This window comes from Dreissena polymorpha, chromosome 2 (assembly GCF_020536995.1).
Source record: "Dreissena polymorpha isolate Duluth1 chromosome 2, UMN_Dpol_1.0, whole genome shotgun sequence".
Taxonomy (NCBI): Eukaryota; Metazoa; Mollusca; class Bivalvia; order Myida; family Dreissenidae; genus Dreissena; species Dreissena polymorpha.
Window position 1 is genome coordinate 128,223,679 of NC_068356.1, and position 20,266 is coordinate 128,243,944.

Sequence of the window (20,266 nt, forward strand, 5' to 3'; positions counted from 1 at the left end):
CTAAAAATTATAAAGCGTTGCAACGCGAAACGATTGAATAATTTGGAGAGTTCTGTTTTTGTCGTTAAATTTTGTGAAACTACGAAGATTGCTTATATAAGGTATAAAATACATCAACAATGTGTACTAGGCGGAATAGCTCAGTAGGCTGATGCGTTTTTACTTCAGGACTCTGGCAGGACTCCAGGGGTCACTGGTTCGAAACCTGCTCCGGGCAATGTTCTTTTCCTTTTTTCAATTTTATTCTTGATTTTTTACTGGAGCTTTTACGATCCAATGTTTACAATTATCAATATAAAGCATTTAATGAATAAGTTAAAAAAAATGCCAAAATCTGTGAAAAGGCCCCTTTAAGGTTTATTATTTTCGGAAGATGATCACTCCCAAAAGAATGGTATATGACGTTGAATTCGCTCATTGGTTAAAGGTGGGATGAAATAAGGGCCAGATCGATCGCGCTATCACAGTGATCTTCGCGGTCAGCCAGTCTCGTTATTTGGCCGTCGTTAATGAAGTTAATGCTGCTATTATTTTTCAAAAGATTTTTGGCATGATCGTCACATTGCGGATCGCCCTCGGGGTTCCAACAGGAATGTTTTAATTTAAAATCACCAACAATAATATTGTTATCTCTGTAATTCATGTGTTGAAATATTTAAGAATAGTGTGTAATCGTACTATCTTTAGTTTGTACATATATATACGCATTGAATACGGTATAATTGTTGCTAAGTCTAGTTTGATGGCACACGATTCCATGGGACATTCCTGATCAAAATCTAATTCAGCGAAGGGAATGTCCGATTTTACATATATTGCTATCCCAGTGCCCAGATTATTTTCCCTTTGTTTAGATCGTACAGATTCTTAGTAACCTTTAAGGTGAAATGCCGGCGATTGCTTTTAATATTTGATTGCTGTAGACATTAATCCAGTTCATTATTGTTCATGTAATTTTGAAGCTCTTACATTTTGTTATTTGAGTTATGATTTCCAACCCCTCGGGCGTTCCACGACATGACGGCTAGATTGCTTATATTAATGTTTGATAGTGCCGCAGACATTAAGGGGTTAATGGTGTAGAAGGGGGGGGGTAGAACTATTTCTAGTTATGCGCAGACGGTTTCCATTGATATATAGAGGCGAATATGGGATACCAAAGGGGTCGAAACTTTAACTTCTGCTCGAGCAGAAAAAAATGCTGCTCGATCAGCATTTAAATGCTGCTCGACCAGCAAAATGCTGCTCGAGCAGCAAATTTACTGCTCGACCAGCATTTTTTCTGCTCGAGCAGAAAAATCCTGCTCGACCAGCATTTATTTTTAGATTATGGCATTAGCCAATCAGAACTCTTGTTATAATTGCCACATGGTGCGAAACTGGTTTGTTTGGAAAAAATGGCTGCCGCCATGATGGTGCCTTTTTCACATCGTCTGCAAGTTTATGTGACGACCTGTTAAAAGTTTAACAGTGACACGCGGTAAGTGCTTTATATTTTGTCTGCAAACTAGTCGATCAAAAAATTGTTGCCATTCGCTTAATAAGAAAATCGACCATAAATGTCTAACGGCTGTTAAAACTTTTGCGAAAATCACGACGATGACTGATAAGAATTGCTCAATGGGTGCGCAAGTGTAGGTTCTCTGTTTCTATCGATCAGGGATGTATACTAGATACACATCTATTATACATCCCTGTATCGATTTGCTTTCTTAATGATTCTTAATAATTGCTTCCGACAAAGGTGCCGATTGCCTGTGATTGTGCCTTTCTGGTTAACATTGTTTACGTTTCTCGTTCTCCCCATACATGTATATCTGCTGTCCTTACTTTCACAATTATCCAAAATATTATGTCTGTTAACCAGTTCTCAGTGCCCCAGATAAGCTGCGTATCTGCGTCTTTCACCCTATTAAAATGTTTGAAAATGCAAAGAAATACAATATCATGAGTATTGAAAACGCAACCAATTTGACTTTTACGCAAATTCGTCAAATTAACGATACAAAACTTCGATTAAAAATGCTTTGCTCATTTTAGGTATTTTCTCTTTGGAATTATTATCATAACGCGGTGACGCTTACATTCAGCAAGCTCAGCAAACGGTCATAGTTATTCAAACGCTATGCGTTTTCAATCTGACCTAATTCGTCGCTCATTGTGCATGTATTTGTAAAGCGTCTGTACTTTCAGTTTCTATTACGATGCGAAATAAAAATAGCTAAGAGAGGTCAAAAGACGTCCGAGATTGTTGCGTCAAAATATCAGCCGATCGCAAACTTTTTCCAATCAAGAAAGCAAGAACCAATAAGTGCCGAATCATTCGTGTTATCGATTTTGTTAGAAACTGTGTATACAGCAGTTGAGTTGACATCCAAAAAACATGATGGAAAGTCATTAGTTAGAAATTGTCGACATTTTTTAAAGTTTATATCATGGACAGTTTCAAGGATTAAAGATATTACGAAACATCAGTTTATACAAATTTATGATGATAGTTTACAGTTCTATTGAATCAATACAAGTGTGCAGCGTCAACGGATGTAAATCAGCAATTATTTTAAGGTATGCATTTTTATTACTCATTTCACTCTATATGAAGAATGGAATCACCCTATTTTTCAAAATCAATGGTTGAAAACCCTATTTCCCAAATAATTATCTGGGGCACTGAGTTCTCGAGGACTTTTCTCAATTTCAATGTAAATTATTTTTCACCGAGGCCAATTAGCTTGTTCAAAGCTAACAATAGGTAAAATGTGAGTTGTGTCTGAATTACAAGTTGTTTAATTTTTCATAATTGAAATGTTTACAATTTACTATTTATTGAATAACTTGGCAGTGCATAATTATGTTCTGGGATGTTATTTTCAGCTCTGAACTGCGAAAAAATTGCATAATAATTACATTGGTGGCACTATAAAGACTTACCTTTCATCTGTCCTTCCATTTAAATGTCCCTTAAGCAGACTTCCCAATCTTTGCAGAAAGAGTTTAGGCATTGTATTACACACTCATTTTAACCATGGCATGCTATTGTACAACATGTCTTGACGGAAATAATTTCAATAAAAAATATTTGCAGGAAATAATTTTTCCATTGCGAATCGTTTGTATCTTTTTATCTTTATTCTGAAATGCCCCTCTTAAGAATAATGTCATGTATAGCTGGTTTAGAATTAAGGATGATGATATGTTCTAACAGCATTTTGTCATGTCATTTACTGTACTTCTTAACCTACATGTATTTGAATATTAGTTTAAACCTATTTATTTTAGCTCGATTGCATAGAAAGTAATTCCTACTTATTTGAAATGCTCCCGAGTCCGTTTCCTGGGCCTAGAACCAGTATTTGAATATTCAGTCCCCATATAACTACGCCCATATGTTGTGGACATTTTCATACAAGAATACAAACAGGAATATGTATTGAAGTTTGCTGTTTAAATTGACAGTCAATCGGAGGGTAACAGGTTTGTTTTTAACCAGAAGTGTGGAACTAAACACAATTTGCAGGGGAAAAAAAATCTCTTTATACCACTTAAGTATATTTGCATCACAGGAGCTCTGGTTTCGTGAGGTTGAGGAAACTAGTGTTGAATCTAAAACATTTAGCATCATGGACTCAAAAGTGAGAAGCCAAGTCAGACACCGCAAAATGTAAAATAATCTGTCAGATGTTTGTTCTGACAGGCTACGAAATTCTGTCAGACTGAAGGATTCTGGATTCCACTTATTAGCATATAGAATGTCAAAAGCACAGATTAATTCTTAAATTTTAATGTATTTTTCTTCTATTAATAGCATAATTTTTAACCCCAATATTCAGAATTCACTTAAAGTCTTTATAGCATAGAACATTCTCAGAATGCCAAGAAAATATGCTTTAAATTTGCAAAAATATGCTCAAATGCAAATGCAAATACCTTAGAATACAATTCCATTTGATAAATAGTTATCTTAAACATCAATCATATACAATGTTGAATTTAAATTTCACTTTGACGATCAATTATTAACAGATTTGACTTATTGTATGCCCCCAGTTGCTATATTTATGCTAAAATGTGTGTTCCTGTAGCATATTCCTGTTATTAGCATAATTTTGGCTGACATGGTATGCTAAGAACAGGAATCCACTGTAGCAACATATTAATCAGGAATTATGGTTTGAATCCGTGAACTATTATTTTTAATGGTGAAAGAAAATCTCCATGGCGCGTTTTCAAAAATTCCTAATCAAGCTTAGTAAAAGAGCACACAGAATAGCAAATTTATTACAGCGCCAACTTCCGGGTAAAAATGATTGATTTTTTTTATATTCCGTAAAGACAAATGCCGCATCATATCCTATGGGTGATTTAAAAAATAATGAATACTAAATTAAACATGCATTTATTTTCTTACCATTAAGCTTGTTTGAGTTCTTTTTTTATCTTACAGAAGTGTTTCCATGTGATTAACTTAAATGTGAAAATTCTTCTCAATAACTTTCTTCATTAACAAAATATATTGAAAAATATCCTTAAAATTGCCCCAAGTGTACTGGTTTTGCGTGATATTTTATGTAAAAGGCAATTTTCAATTCTATACTTAAATAAAACTTTCAGAAATATAAGGTATTGCCATCAATTAATGAATATAAAAATGCATATGCTTTAAGAAAAATAAAACAATGCTTTTTACTTAGGTTGATATCTTTTGTAGCAAGTGTTCAAAGCAATGATGTTCTTGTCAATTTTGTGCCACAATTTTCAACTCTCTTCACCGATATTAAGAGGTGGGATCATAAAGTGCTTCAATATTTATAGGCAAAAAGTGTCCTTTTAACCTGTCACATGTTTTTTCTACACATTTGTACAGGTATTTATACAATTATTTGTTCATGTAAATTTTGAACAGCTGAATACTAAATGTGGTCAGAATTTGTCCCTGTCACAAGTGTACATTTTGCAAGAAAGTTATTTTAAATTTTTCATAAGATAGAATTTTCAAGGTTTTACATCATTTTCTTCAAACCATTAATGCTTATCACTAGATGTACTGAAAATTTGATGTCTCCATATTTTGTCTTCAGAAGAAAAATATAAGCATATAAATGATAATGTGTGGGAAGTATATTTGACTTTACCATAACATTATTACAAAAACACATTTCCTCTTCTCAAATTAATGTCAATTTTAATCAAAATGTTTCTCCAATTATCTTTAATGTTAGCCTGAAGTTGGTTATTAAATGTTGTACATGTACACTTGGGACACAAAATGAATGTTTTTCTTATAAACCTCCAGAAAGTGAAAACAAACTTACATTATAGCAGAATTAATGATTAAATTTCGATTTAATAAAGCATTCAAAAGCAACTGAAAAAAAAGCCAAACAAAAAGTTGAACATGGTCAAATGTCAAATATGATGGATGAAAAAGTCTTTCAGACACTTATAATTAAACCACGCAGACTGTCACCCTTGTGGTACAATTCCTACACATCTAAACTAAAAACCATGTTAAAACCTTCGATAAACAACGGTACAGCACTTATTATTATTTCATTCATTTTTAATGACACATTACCAAAATATATAGAGGATATATTGTATTACAGAGGAAGGTCAAGTAAGAGGACATCGTCTTTAATGTATAAAGTATAAAAAGAACAAGGTCTAATTTATAAAGAACAATGTCCAATATATAGAGAATATAATGTTTAATATATAGAGAGCAAGGTCTAAATATAGAACAGTGAATTATATGTGTCTTGTTCTGAGAAAACTGGGCTTAATTCATGTGCAGAAAGTCTCGTCCCTGATTAGCCTGTGCAGACTGCACAGGCTAATCAGAGCCGAGACTTTCCGCTTTTATGGTATTTTTAGTTTGAAGGAAGTCCCTTCTTACCGAAAATCAAGTTTAAGCGGAAAGTGTTGTCTCTGATAAGCCGGTGCGGACTGCACAGGCTAATCTGGGACGACACTTTACGCACATGAATTTAGCCCAGTTTTATCAGAACAAGACACATATTATAGAAAACGAGGTCAAATATTATAAAAAAATATAAACATGTATTTGTATACAGAACCATGTTCAATATTTATAGAAAAGCGTCCAATATATAGAGAACACAATATTAGATCAACTTCAAGTATAGAGAGCAATGTCTTATATATAGATATCAAATTCCAACATATAGAAGAGGCATAATGTCTTTTGTTTAAAGATCAAGGTCAATGCCATAGAGAACAATGTTTAATATGTAGAGAACATCATTTGATATTTAGAGAACAAGGTATGCTATCCATTTGTATAGAGAACAATGCCCAGCATATAGATCTCCAGCATATAAAGAGCAATGTATAATAGATCTTTATTATATAGAACAAGATAAATTATGAAACCAAAGTAAAATATATACAACTATGTGAAAAATATTGAAAACCAGGTCAAATGTATCTACAATTTGTGAAATATATGTGTTTTTTTATGGAAAAAACAGATCTATGACACACTGCATAATTATGGAGATTCCTTATGCCTCTGATATCCCATCGGTTATAAACATATTTAGGGCCACAAAATACCTTAATGAAATACATATAAAAGTTATGCTATTTTTCTTCAAATTTCCATCCATTTTGAAAATGTCCCAAGTGTACAGATTTGGCCTAAAATCATGCTAGATCGTTTCAGCAAACAATTCAAGTTCCCAGTAACTTATCTTATAATTTTATAAGAATATTTTATGCCAATTTAATTTGTATTCTATATTACTGACTGTTTGGGTATTTCTTAGAATAAATGATAACTAAAGTTGTCAAGTACAAATAACCTTAAATCTCTAAACATCAACCTTAAATCATCAAACGGACACAGAACATTATTTGGGGAAACATTAATTTGTATAGTCAAATGTAATAAAAATTTAAAAAGTATTTATATATGTTGAATGGTTTGCTTATTTAACTTTTATACAAAAGTCATGTAAGTGTCCCAAGTGTACAAATGTTTGAAAATTGTATACAGTTTTGGCAAAAGCTAGTTTTTGCAGATTTTCTTATATAATAAAAAAAACTTTACATATATTTGAAGGCCATCCTATATTTTGATAAATCTGAGTTTTTACTTTAAGATACACTGCTTTGAGGCCAGGAAAAAAACTTTTAGGAGTATAGTCTCATGTAATGTCACTTCTGCAATATTGAAGCTAGAAATTTTATATTTGAAATGCATGTGTATCTCATGGAGCTGCACATTTTGAGTGGTGAAGGGTTAAGGTCAAGGTCATCCTTCAAGGTCAAACGTCATATAGGGGGACATTTTGTTTCACAAACGCATCTTGTTTGTCTTACCTGCTTGATATAGCAGTCACAGTAGCAGTTGGTGTATGTGCATTTTATGTGTGTCTCTGAGCTTATCCAAACTGTGATTTGATAATTGAATATGCCATTTTTAATATAGCTTACCACATATGTTCTCCATGTAGAGAAGCTGCAGCGCATGCGTTAACAAGAGATCAAAGGTCACATTTAGGGAGCTTTTTTGATCAGTTCCAGTTATCATTCATCAGGCAATATACCAAACAAGATATTCAAAAAACTTTGTAAATCTTATTTGTTTTCTATATTTGGATCTTTATCTTAAATATTAACTTGTAATGACCACCAACACTTTAAAAATGATAGGCTATATATAAATTTAAGCTTGCTTTCTTAGTTCATTCTTATTTATTATTGTGTCCTATCTCTCACACTTATGTGTTTCAAAAATGTTTTAATAGATTCACATATATATGTTTGAAAACTGATTACCAAAAATATTTGGTATAGATAAAGTACCGCTTAAGTATATAGGCACATGATTTTTGTTGATTTTTACCAACAAAATATTTGTTGCAGCCAGTTCATGTGTCAACGAGCGCAAATTGTGAACGATGGCTTGGAAAAAATTCAGTTCAGAGTTCAAAGCGCCACCTTGCAACAAACAGCGCCATGGAAACAGCTGTGGAGTGTTTGCATTGATGGTAATAAATTAGCTTTATATTTCTATATAGGAGTCACTTTGTCGTACTGTCGGTCGGTCTGTCGGTCTGTCCCGAAATTTCATCCGATCTTCACCAAACTTGGTCACAAGTTGTATCTTGATGATGTTTAGGCCAAGTTTCAATATGGGTCATGCTGGGTCAAAAACTAGGTCACGGGGTCACTTAGTGTGTTTTAAACCGAAAGTTTGTCCGGATCATAACTATGTCATTAATCGTTAGATTTTAAAATAACTTGTTACATTTGTTCACCATCATGGAACGGTGTGTTGCGTGAAAAAAATACGTCGATATCTCCAAGATCAAGGTCACACTTGGAGTTCAAGGGTCAAATGCTTGTCCGGGCCATACTTTTATCATTTATTGTGAGATTTTAAAATCATTTGGCACATTTGTTCACCATCATTGGACGGTGTGTCGCGCGAAAGAATTACTTCAATATCTCGAAGGTCAAGGTCACACTTTGAGTTCAAAGGTTAAAAAAGGCCATAAATGAGCTTGTCCAGGCCATAACTATGTTGTTCTTGTGAGATTTTAAAATCATTTGGCACATTTGTTCACCATTATTGGACGGTGTGTCGCGCCAAAGAATTACGTCTATATATGCAACGTCAAGGTCACACTGTGAGTTCAAAGGTCAAAATTGGCCATAAATGATCTTGTCCGGGCCACAACTGTCATTTATTGTGAGATTTTAAAAATACATGGTTCATTTGTTCACATTCATTGGACGATGTGTCATGCGAAAGAATTATGTCGATAACTCCAAGGTCTAGGTCACACTTGGAGTTCAAAAGTAAAAAAATGGCCATAAATTTGGACTGCATGTCATGCTAAAGAATTCAATAGTTCAAAGGTCGAAATGGCCATAAATGATAATGGCATTATAATTCTTGAAAATCGCCAAAAATTTGATTCTCTTGTTTTGTGAAGACAGCATGCAAACTAGTCTGTGTCAATGCGGCACGTGGGGGTATTTGTCACGTCTGTGACAAATCTCTAGTTTGCTTAGTAAAGATCTGCATTAACTTTTATGCAACAAAATAATGGGAGAATGTAGAATATAATCATCGTACCTTTCTGTTGGTGCATTGGTTTTTAGAGCCTTGCATTTTCTTTTCATTTATAAAGGACATGATATTTCATGAGGATCAAACTTTGTTATAGAGTCCCACTTTTGTCAAATAACCCTGAAAAAAGGTTAAACAAGAAGATTACTCATATTTTAATTTACTAATGTGTCATATAATGAAAATAGCATTCTCTTTGCTCCATTATATTATTTTGTATGAAAAGTTGTTTTTCAGTGTCTTAATGTGATTTTATATTTATGATGCATAAAACATGAATACTTTTCACTGTCAAACTATTGTTCTTGCAATTTTATTTTCAGAAATAGTATTTTTTGTGAACACTTAATCTAGTGAATATATGCTTTTCTTATTGCAAACAAATGTTGTTGTTTTTTAAGTTAAGTATGAATGACTTTTACTTTATTTCCAGACTGCCAAATGTTTGGTCATGAAAAAGCATCCCACAATGTTGCGACAGGCCCATGATTCAGTTTATCGAGACTAGTCGTGAGACGCAGACTTCTGATTCATGGAGTGCGGCAAACATATCTGTGCGACTCGATCACTCCACTGTAAAGACCCGCACGGCATTAAAATGGATATTATCAATATGTGTTGTTGCTCGAAAATATATTTTTGTAGCAGGAAGTGCTTTGGGCTCGATTAATCTGAGAACTCGACAAAATATTAATAAAATCCTTCTGTGCCTTTTAGTTCTGAAAACAGAAGTAGCAAGTTGGTATTACACATCTCCTAAACAAGTACAGCACAATAAAACTTAAGGTTTTAAATCCTACATTTTTATAACATCTTTATATTCACACAAAAATATTGATGATTGTGGTGCTCAGATTGCAAAACCACCTGTTTGGCAAAAATAATGCAGATGGTTAGATTATGATAAGTGCAAGAAAAAAAGAATAACTCTGGAGATAATTGATATGATAATCATTGCTTGACAGAATCACAATTGACCTAGATATTTATTTATGTAGTGGTATATTTTTCAATGAGTGCCTTAAGATTCCAAAAACATATTGACTTAAAATAAATAATCCGGATGGCGTAAATGACTTATCATTTCATGTTCAAGAACCGGTTTTAAAATACTTTGTAGACTTATCTGCTAGGCGGTGAGGACTTTTAGACCACCTGATAAACTTCAACTTTATTTGCCCTAGTTAAGTAACCGACTAAAGATATGCTAACATAATACTGATGACTGATGAGTCTGTTGTGTCTTATATTCTCATTGCTACTTAAAATATTAAGTCTTTTTCAACGTTTAGACTAATAATAAGCAAATTCGTTAAATTGATATCCCCCGCCAAATAAATTTTGATTATTGATGGGTGCAGAACTAACAGAAAAGTTTATTTGAAGGGTTGTACCCTTATCTCACTTATTTAAAAGTAACAACATAAAAAAAAAACATTGGCAATAACTCTTATTTAAGAAAGTGTAGGGTTATAGATTTTGTGCATGACACCTCTCCTCATTGATATCTTAACATCCATTAAATTTCATCTTTAAATCGTGTATAGTATCTGTGATATAGTCCTGTAAAGTAACATCAGACATGTACATATGTACTAGGGTTATGTTTCTTGTGCATGGCACTTATTCTCATTGACAATTATACACCCATGAAATTTTATGTTGAAATCTTGTATTTATAGTTTCTGAGATAAAGCCCTGAAAAGTTAAATCATACAAAAACAACAAAGGGCAATAACTCTTATTTAAGAAAGTGAAGGGTTGTGGTTCTTATGCATGGTTCTATAAATGAGATATAGCCCTGAAAAGTTACATCATAAAATAACAATAACAAGAAAGGGCAATAACAGTTATGTAAGAAAGTATACGGTTATGGTTCTCGTGCATTGATAATTATACACCCATGAAGATTCATTTTAAAATCTTGTATAGTATCTGAGATATAGCCCTAGTTACATCATAGAAAAACAACAAAGCGAAATAACTCTTATTATGCCCCCCTTCGAAGAAGAGGGAGGTATATTGCTTTGCTCATGTCGGTCGGTCGGTCCGACGGGTTATGGTTCTTGTGCATGGCACCTCTCCTCAGCTATATTTATACACCCATAAAGTTTCATGTTGAAAACTTATATTGAGTTTCTGAGATAAAGTACTGAAAAGTTTGTGAGTGACTGCACTGACAGACAGACCAACGGTACGTTCAAGTATATTTAGCGTCCCGGGGTACATTAAAGTATACTTAAGAGTACACGGGGTACTTTAAAACATTACCGGAGCCGAACCGACAATTACCAATCGAGCTTATTGACATGTTAAATAAATGATGATAGTGGTAAATATGATTGTGTGAAATATAATACAATAGTTTTCCTGAATTGAGTGTACATGTGAATTAGCTAAAATAATGATAAAAACACCGATTGGGTTTATACATTTCTGGAACTGAATTTGGTTCATAATCAGTTTTTAACTTTTTTAAGCTGAAATAATATATATATATATATATATATATATATATATATATATATATATATATATATATATATATATATATATATATATATATAATCTGAATGTATTTTCTTAAATCAATGTTATATCTTTGTATTAAAAAACTGCAACACTCATGACTGTAAATTAGGCATTACCATATTTCTTTACAACGTAATGCATGTACATCATCGATATATATAACATTTAAAACGAAAATCGTTTTAAAATTCAAATGTTTGCATGGTGTTAGAACTACTGTTTTGATATCTTTGTTGTGAACAACGTGTTTAGGTTCAACGTCCGAAAAGAAAGATGTCCGAAAATAACTGCAAGCTGTTAAAACGCGAAATTAAGTTGAATTGAAACAACAATGCGTTAAATATTATTTTTCATCAATCTGACATTTTTCACGGCAACTGATCGGAGCAATATCACGAGGGTACTGTGAAAATCGTCAGATCTCACGATCTGACAATATTGACGCTTCACCGGTCTATTTCGTTTCCGTAGAGATAGCTAATATCGTCCGTTTGTAAGCTCAAATTTGATTGGCTGACGGGTTCAATGGCTTATTCTAAAAATAAATGCTGCTCGAGCAGCATATTGCTGCTCGAGCAGGAATTTTGCTGCTCGAGCAGCATTTAAATGCTGCTCGACCAGTAAATTGCTGCTGGAGCAGCAATATCCTGCTCGAGCAGCATTTGAATGCTGCTCGAGCAGCATTTTTTCTGCTCGAGCAGAAGTTAAAGTTTCGACCCCTTTGGTGCGCCATATGGGATACCAAAGGGGTAGAAACTTTAATGTCTGCTCGAGCAGAAAAAAATGCTGCTCGAGCAGCATTTAAATGCTGCTCGACCAGCAAAATGCTGCTCGAGCAGCAAATTTACTGCTCGACCAGCATTTTTTCTGCTCGAGCAGAAAAATCCTGCTCGACCAGCATTTATTTTTAGATTATGGCATTAGCCAATCAGAACTCTTGTTATATTTGCCGTTTGGTGCGAAACTGTTTTGTTTGGAAAAAATGGCTACCGCCATGATGGTGCCTTTTTCACATCTTCTGCAAGTTTATGTGACGACCTGCTTAAAGTTTAACATTGACACGCGGTAAGTGCTTTATATTTTGGCTGCAAACTAGTCGATCGAAAAATTGTTGCCATTCGCTTAATAAGAAAATCGATCATAAATGTCTAACGGCTGTTAAAACTTTTGCGAAAATCACGACGATGACTGATAAGAATGGCTCAAAGGGTGCGCAAGTGTAGGTTCTCTGTTTATATCGATTTACTTTCTTAATGATTCTTCATAATTGCTTCCGGCACAGGTGCCGATTGCCTGTGATTGTGCCTTTCTGGTTAACATTGTTTACGTTTCTCGTTCTCCCCATACATGTATATCTGCTATTCTAACTTTTACAATTATCCAAAAAGGCAAAATATCATGTCTGTTAACCAGTTCTCAGTGCCCCAGATAAGCTGCGTATCTGCGTCTTTCACCCTATTAATATGTTTAAAAATGCAAAGAAATACAATATCATGAGTATTGAAAACGCAATTAATTTGACTTTTACGCAAATTCGTCAAATTAACGATACAAAACTTCGATTAAAAATGCTTTGCTCATTTTAGGTATTTTCTCTTTGAAATTATTATCGTAACGCGGTGACGCTTACATTCAGCAAGCTCAGCAAACGGTCATAGTTATTCAAACGCTATGCGTTTTCAATCTGACCTAATTCGTCGCTCATTGTGCATGTTTTTGTTAAGCGTCTGTACTTTCAGATTCTATTACGATGCAAAATAAAAATAGCAGATAGAGGTCGAAAGACGTCCGAGATTGTTGCGCCAAAATATCAGCCGATCGCAAACTTTTTCGAATCAAGAAAGCAAGAGCCAATAAGTGCCGAATCATTCGTGTTATCGATTTTGTTAGAAACTGTATATACAGCAGTTGAGTTGACATCCAAAAAACATGATGGAAAGTCTGTGACTTAACAAACCTGTCAAAAGTATAAAAAGGCATGTCATTGGTTAGAAATTGTCAACATTTTTTAAAGTTTATATCATGGACAGTTTCAAGGATTAAAGATATTAGGAAACATCAGTTTATTAAAATTTATGATGATAGTTTACAGTTCTATTGAATCAATACAAGTGTGCAGCGTCAACGGAAGTAAATCAGCAATTATTTTAAGGTATGCATTTTTATTACTCATTTCACTCTATATGAAGAATGGAATCACCCTATTTTTCAAAATCAATGGTTGAAAACCCTATTTCCCAAATAATTATCTGGGGCACTGAGTTCTCAAGGACTTTTCTCAATTTCAATGTAAATTATTTTTCACCGAGGCCAATTAGCTTGTTCAAAGCTAACAACAGGTAAAATGTGAGTTGTGTCTGAATTACAAGTTGTTTAATTTTTCATAACTGAAATGTTTACAATTTACTATTTATTGAATAACTTGGCAGTGCATAATTAAGTTCTGTGATGTTATTTTCAGCTCTGAACTGCGAAAAAATTGCATAATAATTACATTGGTGGCACTATAATGAGTTACCTTTCATCTGTCCTTCCATTTAAATGTCCCTAAAGCAGACTTCCCAAACTTTGCAGAAAGAGTTTAGGCATTGTATTACACACTCATTTTAACCATGGCATGCTATTGTACAACATGTCTTGACAGAAATAATTTCGATAAAAAATATTTGCAGGAAATAATTTTTTCATTGCGAAGCGTTTGTATCTTTTTATCTTTATTCTGAAATGCCCCTCTTAAGAATAATGTCATGTATAGCTGGTTTAGAATTAAGGATGATGATATGTCCTAACAGCATTTTGTCATGTCATTTACTGTACTTCTTAACCTACATGTATTTGAATATTCAGTCCCCATATAACTACGCCCATATGTTGTGGACATTTTCATACAAGAATACATACAGGAATATGTATTGGAGTTTGCTGTTTAAATTGACAGTCAATTGGAGGGTAACAGGTTTGTTTTTAACCAGAAGTGAGGAACTCAACGCAATTTGCAGGGAAAAAAATATCTCTTTATACCACTTAAGTATATTTGCATCACAGGAGCTCTGGTGTCGTGAGGTTGAGGAAACTAGTGTTGAATCTAAAACATTTAGCTTCATGGACTCAAAGAAGCCAAGTCAGACACCGCAAAATGTAAAATAATCTGTCAGATGTTTTGTCTGACAGGCTACAAAATTCTGTCAGACTGAAGGATAATTTCTGGATTCCACTTATTAGCATACCTGATAATAGCATATTTCTGTTATTAGCATATAGAATGTCAAAGCACAGATTAATTCTTAAATTTTAATGTATTTTTCTTCTATTAATAGCATAATTTTTAACCCCAATATTCAGAATTCACTTAAAGTCTTTATAGCATATAACATTCTCATAATGCCAAGAAAATATGCTTTAAATCTGCAAAAATATGCTCAAATGCTAATGCAAACACCTTAGAATACAATTCCATTTGATGAATAGTTATCTTAAACATCAATCATATACAATGTTGAATTTAAATTTCACTTTGACGATCAATTATTAACAGATTTGACTTATTGTATGCCCCCAGTTGCTATATTTATGCTAAAATGTGTGTTCCGGTTAATAGCATATTCCTGTTATTAGCATAATTTTTGCTGACATGGTATGCTAAAAACAGGAATCCACTGTAGCAACATATAAATCAGGAATTATGGTTTGAATCCGTGAACTATTATTTTTAATGGTGAAAGAAAATCTCCATGGCGCGTTTTCAAAAATTCCTAATCAAGCTTGGTAAAAGAACACAAAGAATAGCAATTTTATTACAGCGCCAACTTCCGGGTAAAAATGATTGATTTTTTATATACCGTAAAGACAAATGCCGCATCATATCCTATGGGTGATTTAAAAAAGAATGAAGCCTAAATAAAACATGCATTTATTTTCTTACCATTAAGCATGTTTGAGTTCTTTTTCTATCTTACAGAAGTGTTTCCATGTGATTAACTTAAATGTGAAAATTCTTCTCAATAACTTGCTTCATTAACAAAATATATTGAAAAATATCCTTAAAATTGCCCCAAGTGTACTGGTTTTGCGTGATATTTTATGTAAAAGGCAATTTTCAATTCTATACTTAAATAAAACTTTCAGAAATATTAGGTATTGCCATCATTTAATGAATATAAAACTGCATATGCTTTAAGAAAAATAAAACAATGCTTCTTATAACTTAGGTTGATATCTCTTGTAGCAAGTGTTCAAAGCAATGATGTTCTTGTCAATTTTGTGCCACAATTTTCAACTCTCTTCACGTATATTAAGAGGTGGCATCATAAAGTGCTTCAATATTTATAGGCAAAAAGTGTCCTTTTAACCTGTCACATGTTTTTTCTACACATTTGTACAGGTATTTATACAATTATTTGTTCATGTACATTTTGAACAGCTGAATACTAAATGTGGTCAAAATTTGTCCCTGTCCCAAGTGTACATTTTGCAAGAAAGTTATTTTAAATTTTTCATAAGATAGAATTTTCAAGGTTTTACATCATTTTCTTCAAACCATTAATGCTTATCACTAGATGTACAGAAAATTTGATGCCAAAACCTTGTGAACTTTTTTTGCAAGACAAATATCGTATTGTCCCAAGTGTACGAAATTTTTATCATGTTTGATGGACAGGTTATAGCTTTAAAAAAATAAACAAAGGCACTAATTTTCTGGAAAGAAGTACACAGAAGGGTGTAATCTCCAAGAGAAAAAGGTGGTTTCTTCACTCTGGGGGTGAACTACTCTTACTATATGGGTATGTCTCCATATTTTGTCTTCAGAAGAAAAATATAAGCATATAAATGATAATGTGTGGGAAGTATATTTGACTTTACCATAACATTATTACAAAAATACATTTCCTCTTCTCAAATTAATGTCAATTTTAATTCTCTAATAATCTTCAATGTTAGCCTGAAGTTGGTTATTAAATGTTGTACATGTACACTTGGGACATAAAATGAATGTTTTTCTTATAAACCTCCAGAAAGTGAAAACAAACTTACATTATAGCAGAATTAATGATTAAATTTTGATTTAATAAAGCATTCAAAAGCAACTGAAAAAAAAAGCCAAAATAAAAGTTGAACATGGTCAAATGTCAAATATGATGAATGACAAAGTCTTTCAGACACTTATAATTAAACCATGCAGACTGTCACCCTTGTGGTACAATTCCTACACATCTAAACTAAAAACCATGTTAAAACCTTCCATAAACAACGGTACAGCACTTATTATTATTTCATTCATTTTTAATGACACATTACCAAAATATATAGAGGATATATTGTATTAAAGAGGAAGGTCAAGTAAGAGGACATCGTGTTAAATGTATAAAGTATAAAAAGAACAAGGTCTAATTTATAAAGAACAAGGTCCAATATATAGAAAATATAATGTTTAATATATAGAGAGCAAGGTCTAAATATAGAACAGTGAATTATATGTGTCTTGTTTTGAGAAAACTGGGCTTAATTCATGTGCGGAAAGTCTCGTCCCTGATTAGCCTGTGCAGACTGCACAGGCATATCAGGGACGAGACTTTCCGCTTTTATGGTATTTTTAGTTTGAAGGAAGTCCCTTCTTACCGAAAATCAAGTTTAAGCGGAAAGTGTCGTCCCTGATAAGCCGGTGCGGACTGCACAGGCTAATCTGGGACAACACTTTACGCACATGAATTTAGCCCAGTTTTATCAGAACAAGACACATATTTATATAGAAAACGAGGTCAAATATTATAAAAAAAATATAAACATGTATTTTGTATACAGAACCATGTTCAATATTTATAGAAAAGCGTCCAATATATAGAGAACACAATATTAGATCAACTTCAAGTATAGAGAGCAATGTCTTATATATAGATATCAAATTCCAACATATAGAAGAGGCATAATGTCTTATATTTTAAGATCAAGGTCAATGCCATAGAGAACAATGTTTAATATGTAGAGAACATCATTTGATATTTAGAGAACAAGGTATGCTATCCATTTGTATAGAGAAAAATGCCCAGCATATAGATCTCCAGCATATAGAGAGCAATGTCAAATAGATCTTTATTATATAGAACAAGATAAATTATGAAACCAAAGTCAAATATATACAACTATGTGAAATATATTGAAAACCAGGTCAAATGTATCTACAATTTGTGAAATATATGTGTTTTTTATGGGAAATACAGATCTATGACACACTGCATAATTATGGAGATTCCTTATGCCTCTGATATCCCATCGGTTATAAACATACTAAGGGCCACAAAAATACCTCAAATAAAATACATATAAAAGTCATGCTATTTTTCTTCAGATTTTCATCCATTTTGAAATGTCCCAAGTGTACAGATTTGGCCTAAAATCATGCTAGATCCTTTCAGCAAACAATTCAAGTTCCCTGTAACTTATCTTATAATTTTATCAGAATATTTTATGCCAATTTAATTTGTATTCTATATTACTGACTGTTTGGGTATTTCTTAGAATAAATGAAAACTAAAGTTGTCAAGTACAAATAATCTTAAATCTCTAAACATCAACCTTAAATCATCAAACGGACCTTCTAGCACAGAACATTATTTGGGGAAACATTAATTTGTATACCGGTAGTCAAATGTAATAAAAATTTAAAAAGTATTTATATATGTTGAATGGTTTGCTTATTTAACTTGTATTCAAAAGTCATGTAAGTGTCCCAATTAAGTGTACAAATGTTTGAAAATTGTATACAGTTTTGGCAAAAGCTAGTTTTTGCAGATTTTCTTATATAATAAAAAAGAAACTTCACATATATTTGAAGGCCATCCTATATTTTGATAAATCTGAGTTTTTACTTTAAGATACACTGCTTTGAGGCCAGGAAAAAAACTTTTAGGAGTATAGTTTTGAAAAATATGTGTTAAAAACATGAACATTTCAATTTTTTCCATAATTTTTTTTAGAACACTTCCGATTGTGTATTTATATTTTGCTTAAGAACATACTGCATGTTGACAAAACACACAAAATATTGATGACATGTTTTAATGGGATTTTATTAAGTGCAAAAGACATGTACATTTATAAAAAAAAAATCAAAAACATTTGGTTAACATCTTTTGTGGTGAAACAGTGATTACATCTGACAGAACGGCCCTACTCATTTATAAAACTTGAACCCTTTCCCTATGCAATACAAACAAAACTGTTGCCGTAACTTAACATCTAAAATTTGAGAAAATTTTTCATTTAGGCTTCATTATCCCCACGCTTTTCGGAGAAAAAGTGGGGATATTGTAGTTATCTCCGTCTTCCGTCCGTCCATCTGTCCGTCCTGGCCACTTTCTCCTCCTACACTATAAGCACTAGAACCTTGAAACTTATACACATGGTAGCTATGAGCATATGTGCGACCCTGCACTATTTGGAATTTTGATCTGACCCCTGGGTCAAAAGTTATGTGGGTTGAGGTAGGGCCGGGTCAGAGATTTTTACTCATTTTTATGCCCCCGGATCGAAAGATCGGGGGTATATTGTTTTTGGCCTGTCTGTCATTGTATGTGTGTGTGTGTGTGTGTGTGTCCCAAAACTTTAACCTTGGTCATAACTTTTGCAATATTCAAGATAGCAACTTGATATTTGGCATGCATGTGTATCTCATGGAGCTGCATATTTTGAGTGCACCGGAGACTACACCGAATGTCTTCAAATTGATACTGAACCTCTCTTATGGCAATACGGATGATTTCAACTATGCATGGCCCCATTACCAACCCTGGGGTGCCCCGCCCACATTGGCCACGCCCACATAGACCACGCCCACCCAAAATTGCCTTTTACTATAATTTCTTCATTTCTACACAGATTCACTTCAAATTGATACTGAGCCTCTCTTATGACATTATGGTTAATCTCAACTATGCATGGCCCCATTACCAACCCTGGGGCACCCCGCCCACATAGGCCACGCCCACCCAAAATTGCCTTTTACTATAATTTCTTCATTTCTACACCGACTCACATCTAATTGATACCGAACTTCTCTTATGACAATACGTTCAATCTCAACTATGCATAGCCCCATTACCAACCCTGGGGCACCCCTGGGTCAAACATGCGACGTGGGGATACACGTCGGCCTCTGCCGCGCCATTTCTAGTTAATTTTGAAATCACCCATATTTGTGTAAAGTTTGGAGAAAAATCAAGAAAAACATATTTGACAATGAAATACATTTAAGTTGTTTGATGATATTTTCATGTATTTCAACTTTTCCAATGTCCAGATAAATACCCTATTTGTACCCATTGAAAACCTTTAAAACTTTAAATTTGCATTGTTATTTTGTGTTTGGCTTGAAGAAAAAAGATTGATCTGTATGCAAATGTTTACATTATATCTCACAGTCATAACAATTTCCAATTTATCAACAGTGGTGACCCGGTTTTAGCATAATAATATGATTATTAGTGCTTGTGATCATATTTCAGATGCCCAGGGGCCTTTATGGTTGGGTTAGGGAGGGGTCCTACCTCCCTTCCTTAATGGATTTTTAGCTCCAGTGGCCAAAGGCCAGCGGGGCTTATGTCATGGTCCTGTGTCCGCCATGCGTGCGTCCGTCCG

At 33.4% G+C, this 20,266-nt stretch overlaps 1 long non-coding RNA gene across 1 annotated transcript; it reads left to right on the plus strand.

Annotated features, from left to right (window-relative positions):
• Positions 1–1,371: 1,371 nt before the first annotated feature.
• On the plus strand, positions 1,372–9,715 carry LOC127868962 (uncharacterized). Its single transcript, XR_008044333.1, has 3 exons — positions 1,372–1,480; positions 7,891–8,015; positions 9,537–9,715. It is a non-coding gene; the product is annotated as an uncharacterized LOC127868962 (long non-coding RNA).
• The last annotated feature ends 10,551 nt before the right edge of the window (positions 9,716–20,266 follow it).